The following is an 18,134-nucleotide window of genomic DNA, read 5'->3' as shown; positions in this document are numbered from 1 at the left end:
CTGCTTGGACCTGGGAAAGGCACAAAACACAGGCCCAACCAGTGCCTTTGTGGAGTCCCTGAGAACCTGAACCTGAGTGGCTTAGACCTGGGAAGTGGACACAACCCAGGGCCCGCTTTAGACACTTCCCCTGCAGAGCAACCTGGAGCCTGAGCAGTGTAGACCGGGAAAGCACACATGACGTGAGTTGGGGCAAACCCAGTGTGGCCCAGACACTTCAAGCACTCCCCACACATGCCAGTGATATTTGTTTGCAGTGTTCCTCCCTCTCTATAGCACAATTGAACAAGTGAGGCTAAGTAAATGACCACCTTTGCCTCCTTGTATCAGGGCAGAAATTAGATACTGAAGAGACTTGCAAACAGAGGAAGCCAAAATAAACAAAGAAGAGGGAACCACTTTGGAAGTGACAGGTGCAACAGATTAAAAGCTGGTAGTTACCACTGACTACATCAGAAGGGGCCCTTAGATCTTCAGAAGAAGTATAAGCTGGGACAAGGAACTATCTGAAACTGAACTGACCCCACACGGCTCTCAACAGCTCCAGAGAAATTCCAAGATATATTTTACTATTATCATTATTTATTTATTTATTTATTTATTTATTTTTAAGTTCTTTATTACTCTTTCAATTTTCATTTTTAAAACCTATTCAGTTCAGTTCAGTTGCTCAGTCGTGTCCGACTCTTTGTGACCCGACCTGTCCATCACCAACTCCTGGAGTCTACCCAAACTCATGTCCATCGAGTTGGTAATGCCATCCAGCCATCTCATCCTCTGTCGTCCCCTTCTCCTCCTGCCCCCAATCCTTCCCAGTATCAGGGTCTTCTCCAATGAGTCACTCCTTCGCATGAGATGGCCAAAGTATTGGAGTTTCAGCCTCAACATCAGTCCTTCCAATGAACACCCAGTGCTGATCTCCTTTAGGATGGACTCGTTGGATCTCCTTGCAGTCCAAGGGACTCTCAAGAGTCTTCTCCAACACCACAGTTCAAAAGCATCAATTCTATTACCTTGCAAAACTGACCCTATTTTTAAAGGAAATTTCATCTATCTATATATATATATATATATTCTATAATTTTTGTGATTTTTTTTTTAATATTGTATTTTTGAGAGTCTAACCTCTACTCTAGATTTTTAATCTTTGCTTTTTGGTATTTGTTATCACTTTTGTACCTTTAAGAATCTAATCTTCAGTACCCATGTTTACTTAGGGATGTGATTACTGGCTTGATTGTTCTCTCCCCTTTTGACTCTCCCTTTTCCTCCCAGGTCACCTCTATCTCCTCCCTCCCCCTTCTCTTCTCTGCTTAACTCTGTGAATCTCTCTGGGTATTCCAGGCTGTGGAGAACACTTAGGGAACTGATTACTGGCTAGATTGGTCTCTCTCCTTTTGACTCCCCCTCCTTTCCTCCTGGTCATCTCTATCTCCATCCTCCCTCTTCTCTCCTCCATGTAACTCTGTGAACCTCTCTGGGTTCCCTCACTGTGGAGAATCTTTTCACCATTAATCTAGATGTTTTATCATTGATGCTCTATGTATGGAGAAGTCTTGAGGCTACTGTAAGAATGAGACTGGAAGCCAGAGGCAGGAGGCTTAAATTCAAAACTTGAGAACACCAGAAAACTCCTCACTCTAGGGAACATTAATAGACAAGAGCTCATCCAAAAGCCTCCATACCTACACTGAAACCAAGCTCCACCCAAGAGCCAACAAGTTTCAGAGCAAGACATACAAAGCTAATTCTCCAGCAATGCAGGAACATAGCCCTGAGCATTAATGTACAGGCAGCCAAAAGTCACACCAAACCCATAGACACCTCAAAACTCACTACTGAACACTTCCTTGCACTCCAGAGAGAAGAGATCCAGCTCTACCCACCAGAACACCGATGCAAGCTTCCCTAACCAAGAAACCTTGACAAGCCACTCGTCCAACCCCCCACACAGGGAGGAACCTCCACAATAAAGAGGAACCACAAACTTCCAGCATACAAAATGGCCACCCCAAACACAGCAACCTAAATAAGATGAAAAGGCAGAGAAATATTCAGCAGGTAAAGGAACATGATTAATGCCCACCAAACTGAACCAAAAAGGAGGAGATAGGGAGTCTACCTGAAAAAGAATTCAGAATAATGATAGTAAAATGATCCAGAATCTTGAAAAAAAATTGGAGTTATAGATAAATAGTCTGGAGACAAGGATTGAGAAGATGTAAGAAAAGTTTAACAAGGACCTAGAAGGAATAAAAAAGAGTCAATCAATAATGAATAATGCAATAACTGAAATCAAAAGCACTCTGGAGGAAACCAACAGTAGAATAAATGAGACAGAAGATAGGATAAGTGAGGTGGAAGATAGAATGGTGGCAATAAATGAAGCAGAGAGGGAAAAAGAAAAAAAGATTAAAAGAAATGAGGACAACCTCAGAGGCCTCTGGGACAATGTTAAATACTCCAACATTTGAATCATAGGAGTCCCAGAAGAAGAAGACAAAAAGAAAGGCTATGAGAAAATACTTGAGGAGATAATAGTTGAAAACTTCCCTAAAATGGGGAAGGAAATAGCCACCAAAGTCCGAGATATCCAGAGAGTCCCAAACAGGATAAACCCAAGGCAAAACACACCGAGACACATATTAATCAAATTAATGAAGATCAAACACAAAGAACAAATATTAAAAGCAGCAAGGGAAAAGCAACAAATAACACACAAGGGGATTCCTGTAAGAATAACAGCTGATCTTCAAATAGAAACTCTTCAGGCCAGAAGAGAATGGCAGGACACACTTAAAGTGATGAAAGAGAAAAACCTACAACCCAGATTACTGTAGCCCGCAAGGATTTCATTCAGATATGAAGGAAAATTCAAAAGCTTTACAGGCAAGCAAAAGCTGAGAAAATTCAGCACCACCAAACCAGCTCTTCAACAAATGCTACAGGATCTTCTCTAGACAGGAAACACAGAAAAGGTTTGTAAATTCGCACCCAAAACAACAAAGTAAATGGCAACAGGATCATACTTATCAATAATTACCTTAAAGGTAAATGGTTTGACTGCCCCAACCAAAAGACAAAGACAGGCTGAATGGATACAAAAACAAGACCCCTATATATGTTGTCTATAAGAGACCCACCTCAAAACAAGGGACACCTACAGACTGAAAGTGAAGGGCAGGAAAAAGATATTTCATGCAAATGGAGACCAAAAGAAAGCAGGAATAGAAATACTCATATTAGATAAAATAGCCTTTGAAATAAAGGCCGTGAAAAGAGACAAAGAAGGACACTACATAATGATCAAAGGATCAGTCCAAAAAGATATAACAATTATAAACATATATGCACCCAACACAGGAGCACTGTGATATGTAAGGCAAATGCTAACAAGTATGAAAGAGGAAATTAACAGCAAGACAATAATAGTGGGAGACTTTAATACCCCACTCACACCTATGGATAGATGAACTAAACATAAAGTTAGCAAGGAAACAGAAACTTTAAATGATACAATGGACCAGTTAGACCTAATTGATATCTATAGGCATTTCACCCCAAAACAATGTATTTCACCTTTTTCTCAAGTGCACACTGAACCTTCTCCAGGATAGATCATATCCTGGAAAATCTAGCCTTGGTAAGTTAAAAAAAAAAAAAAAATGAAATCATCTCAAACATCTTTTCTGATCACAATGCAGTAAGATTAGATTTCAACTACAGGAAAAAAAAAAACTATTATAAATACAAACATATCTAGCTAAACAACATGCTTCTGAATAACAAACAAATCACAGAAGAAATTAAAAAAATCAAAATATGCATAGAAACGAATGAAAATGAAAACACAACAACCCCAAACCTAAGGGACTCAGTAAAAGCAGTGCTAAGGGGAAGTTTCATAGCAATACAAGCTTACCTCAAGAAACAGGAGAAAAATCAAATAAATAACCTAACTCTACACATAAAGCAACTAGAAAAAGAAGAAATGAAGAACCCCAGGGTTAGAAGAAGGAAAGAAATCAAAAAAATTAGGGCAGAAATAAATGAAAAAGAAGCAAAGGAGATCATAGCAAAAATCAACAAAGCTAAATGCTGGTTCTCTGAGAAGATAAATAAAATAGACAAACCATTAGCCAAGCTTATCAAGAAAAAAAGGGAGAAGAATCAAATCAACAAAATGAGAAATGAAAATAGGAAAATCACAGCAGGCAACACAGAAATACAAAGGATAATAAGAGACTACTATCAGCAACTATATGCCAATAAAATGGACAACTTGGAAGAAATGGACAAATTCTTAGAAAAGTATAACTTTCCAAAACTGAACCAGGAAGAAATAGAAAATCTTAACAGACTCATCACAAGCATGGAAATCAAAACTGTAATCAGAAATCTTCCAGCAAACAAAAGCCCAGGACCAGAGGGCTTCACAGCTGAATTCAACCAAAAATTTAAAGAAGAGCTAACACCTATCCTACTCAAAATCTTCCAGAAAATTTCAGAGGAAGGTAAACTTCCAAATTCATTCTGAGGCCACTATCACCCTAATACCAAAACCAGACAGAGATACCACAAAGAAAGAAAACTACAGGCCAAAATCACTGGTGAACATAGATGCAAAAATCCTTAACAAAATTCTAGCAAACAGAATCCAACAACATATTAAAAAGATCATACATCATGACCAAATGGGTTTTATCCCAGGGATCCAAGCATTCATCAATATTCTCAAATCAATCAATGTGATACATCACATTAACAATTTGAAAGATAAAAACCATATGATTATCTCAATAGATTCAGAAAAAGCCTTTGACAAAATTCAACATCCATTGATGACAAAAACCCTCCAGAAAGCAGGCATAGAAGGAACATACCTCAACATAATAAAAGCCATATATGATAAAGCTACAGCAAACATTATCCTCAATGGTGAAAAATTGAAAGCATTTGCCCTAAAGTCAGGAACAAGACAAGGGTGCCCACTCTCATCACTAGTATTCAACATAGTTTTGGAAGTTTTAGCCACAGCAATCAGAGAATAAAAAGAAATAAAAGGAATCCAGATTGGAAAAGAAGAAGTAAAACTCTCACTGTTTGCAGAGGACATGATCCTCTACAGAGAAAACCCTAAAGACACCACCAGAAAATTAGTAGAGCTAATCAATGAATATAGTAAAGTTGCAGGATATAAATTTAACACAAAGAAATCTCTTACATTCCTATACACTAACAATGAGAAAATAGAGAAATTAAGGAAACAATTCCATTCACCATTGCAACGAAAAGAATAAAATACTTAAGAATAAAACTACCTAAAGAAAGAAAAGATCTATATATAGAAAACTATAAAACACTGATGAAAGAAATCAAAGATGACACAAGTAGATGGAGAAATATACCACGTTCATGGATTGGAAGAATCAATATAGTGAAAATGAGTATAATACCCAAAGTAATCTATAGATTCAATGCTGTCCCTATCAAGCTACCGATAGTATTTTTCAGAGAAGTAGAACAAATAATTTCACAATTAGTATGGAAATACAAAAACCCTCGAATAGCCAAAGCAATCTTAAGAAAGAAGAATGGAACTGGAGGAATCAACCTGCCTGACTTCAGACTATACTACAAAGCCACAGTCATCAAGACAGTATGGTACTGGCACAAAGATAGAAATATAGATCAATGGAACAAAATAGAAAGCCCAGAGATAAGTCCACACACCTATGGACAACTTATCTTTGACAAAGGAGGCAAGAATGTACAATACAGAAAAGACAATCTCTTTAACAAGTGTTGCTGGGAAAACTGGTCAACCACTTGTAAAAGAATGAAACTAGAACACTTTCTAACACTGTACACAAAAATAAACTCAAAATGGATTAAGATCTAAGTGTAAGACCAGAAACTATAAAACTCCTAGAGGAAAACATAGGCAAGACACTCTCTGAGATAAATTACAGCAAGATCGTCTATGACCCACTTCCCAGAGTAACGGAAATAGAAGCAAAAATAAACAAATGGGACCTAATTAAATGTAAAAGTTTTTGCACAACGAAGGAAACTATAAGCAAGGTGAAAAGACAGCATTCAGAATGGGAGAAAACAATACCAAATGAAGCAACTGACAAAGAATTAACCTCAAAAATATGTAAGCAGCTCATGCAGCTCAATTCCAGGAAAATAAATGACCCAATCAAAGAATGGGCCAAAGAATTAAACAGACATTTCTCCAAAGAAGACATACATATGGCTAACAAACACATGAAAAGATGCTCAACATCACTCATTATCAGAGAAATACAAATCAAAACCACAATGAGGTACCATCTCACACGGGTCAGAATGGCTGCTATAAAAAGTCTACAAACAATAAATGCTGGAGAGGGTGTGGAGAAAAGTGAACCCTCTTCTACTGTTGGTGGGAATGCAAACTAGTACAGCCACTATGGAGTGTGGAGATTCCTTAAGAAACTGGAAATAGAACTGCTATACAACCCAGCAATCCCACTGCTGGGCATACACACCGAGGAAACCAAAACTGAAAAAGACACGTGTACCCCAATGTTCATCACAGCACTGTTTACAATAGCCAGTACATGGAAGCAACGTAGATGTCCATTGGCAGATGGATGGATAAGAAAGCTATGGTACATATACACAATGGAATATTACTCAGCTATTAAAAAGAATGCATTTGAATCAGTTCTAATGAGGCAAATGAAACTGGAGCCTATTATACAGAGTGAAGTAAGTCAGAAAGAAAAACACCAATACAGTATATTAATGCATATATATGGAATTTAGAAAGATGATAACGACGACTCTATACATGAGACAGCAAAAGAGACAGAGATGTAAAGAACAGACTTTTGGACTCTGTGGGAGAAGCCGAGCGTGGGATGATTTGAGATAATAGCATTGAAACATGTATATTATCATATGCGAAAATGATCACCAGTCCAGGTTCGATATATGAGACAGAGTGCTCAGGGCTGGTGCACTGGGACGACCCTGAGGGATGGGATGGGGAGGGAGGTGGGAGGGGGTTCCAGATGAGGAACACATGTACACCCATGGCTGATTCATGTGAATGTATGGCAAAAACCACTACAATATTGTAAATTAATTAGCCTCCAATTAAAATACTAAATAAATTTTTAAAATGTATGATATCATTTCTACTTCAGCTCTTCAATTCAGTCTTTTTGCTTTTCATCAAGGATATTGGAGTCAAAATAAATTTCAGTACTGTCTTTTCTTTAACATTAATTGATTAAAAAAATATCGATCTTTCCATACTTTAAATTTTGAGGCCATTGAAATGAATGATGTAAGGGTAGTACTGGCTAATGCAGTTTCTAGAATTTGCCTTGCCACATGACTGAAAAATATTGGGACATTCTTTAATTTCATTTTTGTGAAACACATAACAGTAAATAAATACCAGAAAAAAATAAACCACTATGTATTTAAAAACAGAAATGAAAGTTGGTTATTTTGATCATTCAACTAGTGAGTGAAACAATATATCTTTACAATTAATTTATCTATTATGTTTTACATTACTGAGAAAGGAAAAATGATGTTCATTACCCAAATGCGTCTATTTGACTAGAATATTTAAAATAACTCTTCATTATTTATGGGCAGTAGCAGTAGTGAAAAGATCATGGACTTTAAATTTAAAGTAATTGTGTGACTCCACAGTACCAGGGGGAGTACTGGTACTAGTACTCCAGTGGTATCAGGTACCCCTCTGACCCTGAGTCCCAAGACTTTTGAATAAAAGTTTTATCATTTATAAACTGCAAATAATATTTTAGTGGGTTTTGTGAGGATTAAGTTTCTTAGTGTCGTCTACTTCCCTGTTATAGTGTAGAGTCTATACGAACATGATTTTTAACTGTTTTATCCACTGATGCATCTCCCTTATCTACAATAATGCCAGACACATAGAGGGGACTCAATGACTATTAAAGAAACCTATTAATATATGCATACATTCATAAATGCATGAACAAATAAAAAGGGTACCACCTGGCATGAACGTGGTTAATCTTTATTTGTTGCATCTCCATTTTCTCCTCTGTCTTCAAGATAGCTGAAGATGAATAAACAAGTAAACATATGTGTTTTTATCACACCTGCTACTGAGAAAAAAATTGAGGCTGCCTTCCCTTCAACATTGGTGCACATTTCTTTATCTATTAATACTTTACATTAATAAATATATATATATGCATCTAAATTAGTTTACTGAAAAATATTTGACAAGGCAAATAAAAATGTGTATGAGGGTAAATGTAAGATTAATATATGACTATTTTTTCAATATACTAAAATAAAACTATCGTGGTGCCCTCCATGTCTGAGTTTCACAGCATGCCTAGTGTATTGGAAACAATTCAGCATTCAATTATATACTGCCACAAATCTCACTTTGTTATATTAGGTATGTTTACCACCCTTACCTTCCTCATGGGCTGTAAGTCTTAGAAAAAGGAGACTACAAATTCTCCTATGTCACAGCATGTAGCTAAATACATTCTATACATTATGTTTATTAGAGTGGCATGACATTAATATTCTCAGATATGTCTTCTCTCTTTTCTCACTAAATTTACATGAAAAAATAAAAACAGTCCTAAACTTGAAGGGATGCAGTGAGTGGTTAAAGTCTGGGCTCAGGAGTGAGCTGCTGAATACTGCTGTCCTTTCTACATCTGGGAGGGAGTTGATCAATCCATAAAGTGGGATTAGTAACTACCACTTAAAATGGTTCCAGAAATTCAATCTCTTGTGCATTTAAGGCACTTAGAACAGTTCCTAGCCATAGTAGGAGACCAATAATGTTAGCTCTTATTGTAACTATCATTAAACAAAGCTTGGGGGAAATTTTAAAAAATCCAGCTATTTATGAGAAACACACCTGAAACTGAAAGATGTAAAAGATGAAAATAAAAAGATTGATGATACACCACATTTGAAGAACTTAAGAAATGCAAAGAAAAAAAGCATTTATAATCATAGTGGCAAACGCGCGTGTGCACACACACACACACACACATACACATATAATGTCAGAAAATCAATAATAAAGGTAGAAGAAAAAAGATGAGTAATACAATCATCACTCTTACTATATTCAGTTCAGTCTTTCAGTCGTGTCCGACTCTTTGTGACCCCACGGCTGCAGCATAAATATAAATAATATTTGAAGTATAAATAATATTTGAAGTATAAATAACATTTGAAGGAAAAAAAACAAAATTAAGAGTCATTAGATTCAAAAATAGGACTCCCAGCTCTTCTCTGCCCATGGAGGGTGAAAGCAGCAATCCATGATCTGGGCTCTTCTAATATGGTGGACTGTGCATCAAGTAATGGTATTGAGAAACCAAACCTCACTTTTCTGAAAGGCCTTGAGAATTTTGCATTTTGGATTAGGATGTGTCCTTAATTCACTTTTCTGAAAGGCAGAGAAAGGCCTTGAGAATTTTGCATTTTGGATTAGCCCGTGTCCTTAATTTTGTGTGTATGATTTGCATTCTCTGCCAGAAAAAAGCAACTGTTGTCAGTTTTTATACCTAGAACAAGTCAAGTATTTGTGGTCTCCTGAGGCTCAAACTGTGTGCATATTCATGTCTTTGTGGGTATCTGTACTCAATTGAAAAATACATTTGCACGAAAGCACACACATGCTTGAGGATGTGAATGCCCAAGGACACACATGCACATATTAATCCAACAACTACCTAAAATAAGGCTCATATAATAAAGACAGAATTTAAGCTAATGGTAGAGTCAAAACTAATCACTGGTATTTTTCAAGTATACAGGCATGTAAAAATCAAGATTAAAGTTAGGCTATTCATAAAGGAAGGACAGAAATACCCCACTAGATATCCCATCCTAAATGACATAGCCAAAGAGGTAATCAGAGGGGAATATTAGTCGTAATTGCGTTCATTAGAAATTAAGGCAAGCTAAATTAATTGAACCTTCCCAACCCACACTTCACTTCCAAACAAAAGTTGTAGTCACACACATATATATATATATGCATTAGAAAATACATTGTGTGCTCAGACACTCAGACATGTTCGACTCTTTGCCACCCCATGGACTGTAGCCTGACAGGCTCCTTTGTCCATGGGATTCTTCAGGCAAGAATACTGGAATGGTTGCCAATTCCTTCTCTAGGGGATCTTCCTGACCCAGGGATGGAATTCCTGTCTCTTAAGTCTCCTGCACTGGAAGGTGGACTTTTTACCACTAGTGCCATCTAGGAAGTTCTACATTAGAAAATAAAGTAGAATTAAAGAATTAAGAGAAGAGCCTGAAGTCAGGCAGGTTGATTCCTCCAGTTCCATTCTTCTTCCTCAAGATTGCTTTGGCTATTCGAGGTTTCTTATATTTCCATACAAATTGTGAGATGATTTGTTCTAGTTCTGTGAAAAATACCATTGGTAGCTTGATAGGGATTGCATTGAATCTGTAGATTGCTTTGGGTAGAATACTCATTTTCACTATATTAATTCTTCCAATCCATGAACACGGTATATTTCTCCATCTGTTTGTGTCCTCTTTGATTTCTTTCATCAGTGTTTTATAGTTTTCTATATATAAGTCTTTTGTTTCTTTAGGTAGATATATTCCTAAGTATTTTATTCTTTTTGATGCAATGGTGAATGGTATTGTTTCCTTAATTTCTCTTTCTGTTTTCTCATTATTGGAGTATAGGAATGCAAGGGATTTCTGTGTGTTAATTTTATATCCTGCAACTTTACTATATTCATTGATCAACTCTAGTAATTTTCTAGTAGAGTCTTTAGGGTTTTCTATGTAGAGGATCATGTCATCTGCAAACAGTGAGAATTTTACTTCTTCTTTTCCTATCTGTATTCCTTTTATTTCTTTTTCAGCTCTGATTGCTGTGGCCAAAACTTCCAAAACTATGTTGAATAGTAGTGGTGAAAGTGGGCATCCTTGCCTTGTTCCTGACTTTAGGGGAAATGCTTTCAGTTTTTCACCATTGAGGATAATGTTTGCTGTGGGTTTGTCATATATAGCTTTTATTATGTTGAGATATGTTCCTTCTATTCCTGCTTTCTGGAGGGATTTAATCATAAATGGATGCTGAATTTTGTCAAAGGCTTTTTCTGCATCTATTGAGATAACCATATGGTTTTTTTTCTTTCAATTTGTTAATGTGGTGTATTACATTGATTGATTTGCGGATGTTAAAAAAACCTTGCATTCCTGGGATAAAGCCCACTTGGTCAACCTGCCTGACTTCAGGCTCTACTACAAAGCCACAGTCATCAAGACAGTATGGTACTGGCACAAAGATAGAAATATAGATCAATGGAACAAAATAGAAAGCCCAGAGATAAACCCACGCACATATGGACACCTTATCTTCGACAAAGGAGGCAAGAATATACAATGGAGAAAAGACAATCTCTTTAACAAGTGGTGCTGGGAAAACTGGTCAACCACTTGTAAAAGAATGAAACTAGAACACTTCCTAACACCGTACACAAAAATAAACTCAAAATGGATTAAAGATCTAAACGTAAGACCAGAAACAATAAAACTCCTAGAGGAAAACATAGGCAAAACACTCTCCGACATAAATCACAGCAGGATCCTCCATGACCCACCTCCCAGAATATTGGAAATAAAAGCAAAAATAAACAAATGGGACCTAATTAAACTTAAAAGCTTTTGCACAACAAAGGAAACTATAAACAAGGTGAAAAGACAGCCTTCAGAATGGGAGAAAATAATAGCAAATGAAGCAACAGACAAACAATTAATCTCAAAAATATACAAGCAACTTCTGCAGCTGAATTTCCGAAAAATAAACGACCCAATCAAAAAATGGGCCAAAGAACTAAACAGACATTTCTCCAAAGAAGACATACAGATGGCTAACAAACACATGAAAAGATGCTCAACATCACTCATTATTAGAGAAATGCAAATCAAAACCACAATGAGGTATCATTTCACACCAGTCAGAATGGCTGCTATCCAAAAGTCTACAAGCAATAAATGCTGGAGAGGGTGTGGAGAAAAGGGAACCCTCTTACACTTTTGGTGGGAATGCAAACTAGTACAGCCACTATGGAGAACAGTGTGGAGATTCCTTAAAAAACTGGGAATAGAACTGCCATATGACCCAGCAATCCCACTGCTGGGCATATACACCGAGGAAACCAGAATTGAAAGAGACGCGTGTACCCCAATGTTCATCGCAGCACTGTTTACAATAGCCAGGACATGGAAGCAACCTGGATGTCCATCAGCAGATGAATGGATAAGGAAGCTGTGGTACATATACACAATGGAATATTACTCAGCCATTAAAAAAATACATTTGAATCGGTTCTACTAAGATGGATGAAGCTGGAGCCCATTATACAGAGTGAAGTAAGCCAGAAAGAAAAACAACAATACAGTATACTAATGCATATATATGGAATTTGAAAGATGGTAACGATAACCCTATATGCGAGACAGAATAAGAGACACAGATGCATGGAACAATTTTATGGACTCTGATGGAGAAGGTGAGGGTGGGACGTTCTGGGAGAATGGCATTGAGACATGTGTATTGTCATATGTGAAACAGAGCACCATTCCATGTTCGATGCATGTGACAAGGGCTCAGGGCCGGGGCAATGGGATGATCCAGAAGGATGGGATGGGGAGGGAGGTGGGTGGCGGGTCCGGGAAGGGGAACACATGTAAACCCATGGCTGATTCATGTCAATGTATGGCAAAAACTATTACAATATTGTAAAGTAATTAGCCCCCAACTAATATAAATAAATTTATAAAAAAAAAAAAAAAAAGAAAAAAAGAATTAAGAGAAAAGTAGAAATGTGATTTAAACACATTTTTAAACTTTTATGTTTAATTGTGAACATTAAAAATGGTATATTGAATGTTTCAAATTAAAAAAAAACAAATTAAAGTAAAAGAACTTACAAGGAGGAAAATGGAAAATAAGAGAATATACATGTTAAGTTGAAGCTACAAAGAGTTGGAAGTGGACACAAGTACAGAAGCCTTAACTTTGACATTCATACAACTTCTGGGGAAAAAAAAAAAAACCTCTGTAACTTGTTGGCTGCAGAAGTTAAAAATTAGATTTACTGGTTAAAGTTAGGTATTGCCAACTCAAGCTGGGAATGAGGTACCTTGACCTTGACACTTCCAGACACTGCCATACACTTTTGTATTGAACAGATAAAATACAGGACATTTTCATCATTCCATCATCACAGAAAATTCTACTGGATGGCTGTATTGCTCTTCATCCTGTTCACAGCACCAATTGTCTTGCTGGCTGCACTGTTAGCTGAACCCTGGGTAGGCAAGGTGTAAGCTAAGAGAATGAAAGAAGATGTGAGGAACTGTACGAATTCAGTTTAGTTCAGTTCAGTCGCTCAGTCGTGTCCGACTCTTTGCAACCCCATGAACTGCAGCACGCCAAACCTGCCTGTCCATCACCAACTCCCTGAGTCCATCCAAACCCATGTCCGTTGAATCAGTGATGCATCTCGCTATCTCATCTTCTGTCATCCCCTTCTCTTCCTGCCTTCAATCTTTCCCAGCATCAGGGTCTTTTCAAATGAGTCAGCTCTTCGCATCAGGTGGCCAAAGTATTGGAGTTTCAGCTTCAATATCAGTCCTTCCAGTGAATATCCAGGACTGATCTCCTTTAGGATGGACTGGTTGGATCTCCTTGCAGTCCAAGGGACTCTCAAGAGTCTTCTCCAACACCACAGTTCAAAAGCATCATTTCTTTGGCACTCAACTTTCTTTATATCACCACGAGTTTGCTATCTTTGTAAATTACACACTGAATGGTAATGATTCATGGGCATGGCGACTCATGTCAATATCCTTGCCTGGAGAATCCCATGGACAGAGAAGCCTGCAACCCCATGGACTGTAGCCCATCAGGCTCCTCTGTCCATAGGATTTCACAGGCAAGAATACTGGAGTAGGTTGCCATTTCCTTTTCCAGTGGATCGTCCCAAACCAGGGATTGAACCCACATCTCCTGCTTGGCAGATGTATTCTTTACCACTGATCCACCTGAGAAGCCCCTTTCTATGCCTAGGCTAAGATAATATTTTTTAAATAAAGGGACAATATACCACTTTAAAAGGCAATATGATACCATACATTCCAAACAGAGCCATGACAAGTTCTCAAACTCATCTCCAAAGTAATTATGTGGGAAAAAGGTAGATAATTGGCTGCGTTGTCCAAAACAATCAGTCTTTTGTATTTTCATAAATGCCCTATTTCTGAAAGACACAGGGGGAAAAAGACCTTAGTGCGAAAGTAATTATGACAGAAAAAAAAAAAAAAAAAACCAGGCTGTAGAGAAAAAGGGAGAAAAACTAGTCATAAACATTACTGGTCTCTTCCAGATGACTCTGATTTTTCCCCTCATATTTTCTGGCCATGATAATTAAAAAAAAATAAAATAAAGTTGAATTTGTTTTAAATCAGAGACTATGGGACTCAGAGGTTTTTATTTAGGAAGATTTGAATTCTTGCTCGCAGTAAGCTATAAATAAATATTTTTTTCTAGAATTCTTCTCTTAATTTAGCCATGTGGTAAGATGCATTCAACCTTCTTAAATACTGTGGGTTGAAAAATATTCAAATATGTGTGGGAATAACAAGAAATTCAACAGGATTCCCTAGTTGCCTTTACTTCCTCTGCTCTGTCTTAAGAATTTTAATACCATATGTTTATATTAGACAAATGTCCTCCTCCTTTCCCTAAGCCCCCAACTCAGACATTGGCAAACTTCTTTTGTAAAGACCCTCATAGTAAATATCTTAAGCTATGCATTTTAAGTGGTTTCTCTTGCAACTTCTCTGCTGTAGTGTAAATGCAAACATAGGCAATACTTAAATCAATAGGTTTTGGCTGTTTCAACAAATATAATCTATCATTATTATTATTTTGTACAAAAGTAGAGATTGAATCAAATTTGGCCCAAGGGTTGTAGTTTTCTGACCTCTACTTTAAAATCAAGAACATTAGTTCTCAACCTGTAAAGTTTGAATCACTCTTTGGAGGGTGATATAGCAGATTTTATCAGATGAATGACATTTGATAAAGGATACCAGAAAGGGTATTTGATTTATGTCATGGGCTGAAAAGCCCCTGGTTCAAACACATGCAAAGCAAAGCATCCAGAAAAGCAAAACTAGCAACATGAGTCCAGGATCATACGGGGTCTACTGTCTAGAGGAAAATGGAGGGTTAAAAGTTGACCACGTGTATGTCACAGGTATGACAATAGGTAGAGATTAAAGGAAGAGATTTAAGCAGTCCCAAAATGGAGATTATACTGAAGGAAAGTTCTTAGCACTTAAGGAAAACAGTAGATTTAGCTAGATATTCCTAATTCAAAATAGGGCATATTAGATAAGTAAGACTGGGTAGGAACCTGTCAGTTAAAAAAAAAAAAAATCTATTTGGAGCAGGAAGCAAGATGATAGAGATTTGCATATTTTCTAACATTTATGAAGCTTGTTAATGAACCAAGGAGGATGATGCTGTATTAAAGAAGTTCTACCTCACCATGTTCAGGGATAAACCTGGTACCCATCCACCTCTTCACCGTGTGCCCTCATGGTGCCTCTCTCTCACTCTAGATGGTCTACTGACTGCCTTGTGTCTCAAGCCTGAAGACTGGCTCATAGATATGTATGACAATTATCTTACTCTTCTGATTTCATTTCAGCACCCGTTTGATGGACACATTTGTCTTCTGATAAAATAATTGCTGATCGTTTGGATGAGATAAGCTGAAAGGGTGAATACTGAAAAATGCTTGAATGAATTACACTTAGCACTTACCTTAAGACGTTCTTCCAAAAAAACAAATGCTTTGGCATCCTTTCTTCTTTGAAAGGTAATTCTTTAGTATGGTAGAAATTGCACAAAATGTCACTGATTTGGTGTGCATTCTGTTACCTGAATTGAATCTTTATGTTGGATAATTTCCTTTATATCCTGTACATACACTTATTAGTGAGTCTTGTTTTGGAAATGTAGGTAATACTTGATTTCATACTGAAGAAAATACATATGGGTATAAGTAGTATGTTTCAAGCACCAAGATAATACTTTCATGTTCCTGTTGCTAATTGCAGTTGTTTTATGCCAAATACATTCAAGATTTTGTAAGAAGACTATATTATTATCCTATGACAGTTCTCAAAAGGAACTGCTACAGTGCCATCAATGAGATGCTGATTCAGTTCTGTCTATTTGCATTTATTCTTTCATTTCCATCTCCTCCCCTCAACAGCTTTATTTCATAGGCTTATACTAGGGATCTCCAAAGTGAGATTCATGCATGGCTGAGAGTTTGGATGATTATACATCAGGGCACAGGAAGAAAATCCTAGAATTGATGTTGACATTTATTCTTTCTCTAAAAATAAAAAGGAACTTAAGCTTACTAATTTGAAAATGTTTATATGTTAATATTCTTTAAAATATAGGATATATAACTATGCATAATATGAATATAACCTATAATATAATATAACTATAATATATTGACAATGGTACCCTCAGTCAGATTCTAAGTTAGATATTCTCATGTCATGTAGAATATCTAAGATATCTGGAGGGAAGAGTGGGATTCCATAATGTAGAATGGGTAAGACTATGGAAATTGAGTAAAAGTTTCAATATGTTTTAATGCATGCTAATTATAATGAATTATTTAAATTTGGGAATTCATGACAATTCCAAAATACATGGATAGCAACATTTGTTCTAATCCACTAAAGAAATATAAGAAGAAATAAAAACATATCAGAGAAAAAAGATTTTCAATAGTTAAGCTTTTCATTAACAAATATAATGCTTTATGGAACAGTTTTATGCATGACTATTGGTTGTGAAGCTGATTTGATTAGAATAAAAGATAAGCAAGAATTCCAACCATTGAAGGGCCCCAGGTGGATTTCATTGCTTTCCCTCTTCTTTTCTATTCTCCTCTATCCTTCACTGCTCACAAAGCGACCTAACTTCTTGAAATTCACCTCCAATTATGCCATCCACATTTTTGCATGCACATCCTGGCCACCCATAGTATACAAAATCTTCAGAAAAGTTATCAAATTAGACAAGTATTTCTGAAAAACCTTACCTAATAAATGAGCTTCTATATTCCTCTCTTATATCTCAAATATTCTTCATTTTCCAAGTTAATCTCAAATGGTATCATCTTCTTAAATTCTCTTTTATTCTCCTACTGGTATTTCAGATCTTTTCCCATATTTCTGTTTTGGGCAGTTAGCTTATCATTGATTTTTTTTTGAGAAGAGAAATCTTCTTATTTGCTCTTGTCCCATACTAGGACTCTTTGTTGAACTGAATATTTTACTCCTCCTGCAAACGCAGTTGAAGGCTTATGTCCCACAACCTTTGGTAATCATTCACTCTTTGTCTGAACCCCATCAATGAATATCTACAGCTTTTTAGCAAGAATAAAATCATGTTAAAGTGTTACAGCCATGTTTTATGTCATTTGGATTGTGTACTCCTTGAGGACAGACTCTGAATTATTCTTGTTTCAAACCTGATAACTCCTAACACAGAGCTTATTAAGTATGTGATGCTTAAGTAAAGGCATGCTGATTAAACATATCCTGGTTAACAGTATTCTAAATCTGTGGTTTTGTTTCACAACTTATTTGGACAAAATAATACCTTTTGTGTCAGACTGTACTTTTCAGCAATGCCCACAACATTATCTCCTATTCCACATGACACAGTTTCCATTAAGAGGTATGGTCTCTGTATCCTCCTCTTGAATTTGTGTGGGCTAGTGACACTTGTAACCAATATAAAACTATGGAAATGATGCTGAGTAACTTCTGCAAATTTGGTCAGAAAAGATCATGTAGCGTCTTGCATTGTTTGCTGAACAATCATACTTGGAGACCTGAAAACTATGCAAGATATCTGACCCACCCTGAGGCCACTGGGCTGTAAGCCAAGCCACATAGAGAAGCTGCATGTAGACTCTTCAGCCTGAAATTTTAGTTTCTGAATTTTC

Source organism: Giraffa tippelskirchi, chromosome 4 (genome assembly GCF_054371585.1).
Source record: "Giraffa tippelskirchi isolate mGirTip1 chromosome 4, T2T-mGirTip1v1.2.pri, whole genome shotgun sequence".
NCBI lineage: Eukaryota > Metazoa > Chordata > Mammalia > Artiodactyla > Giraffidae > Giraffa > Giraffa tippelskirchi.
The sequence above is the reverse complement of the archived record's forward strand: the minus strand, read 5'-3'. Positions refer to the sequence as shown.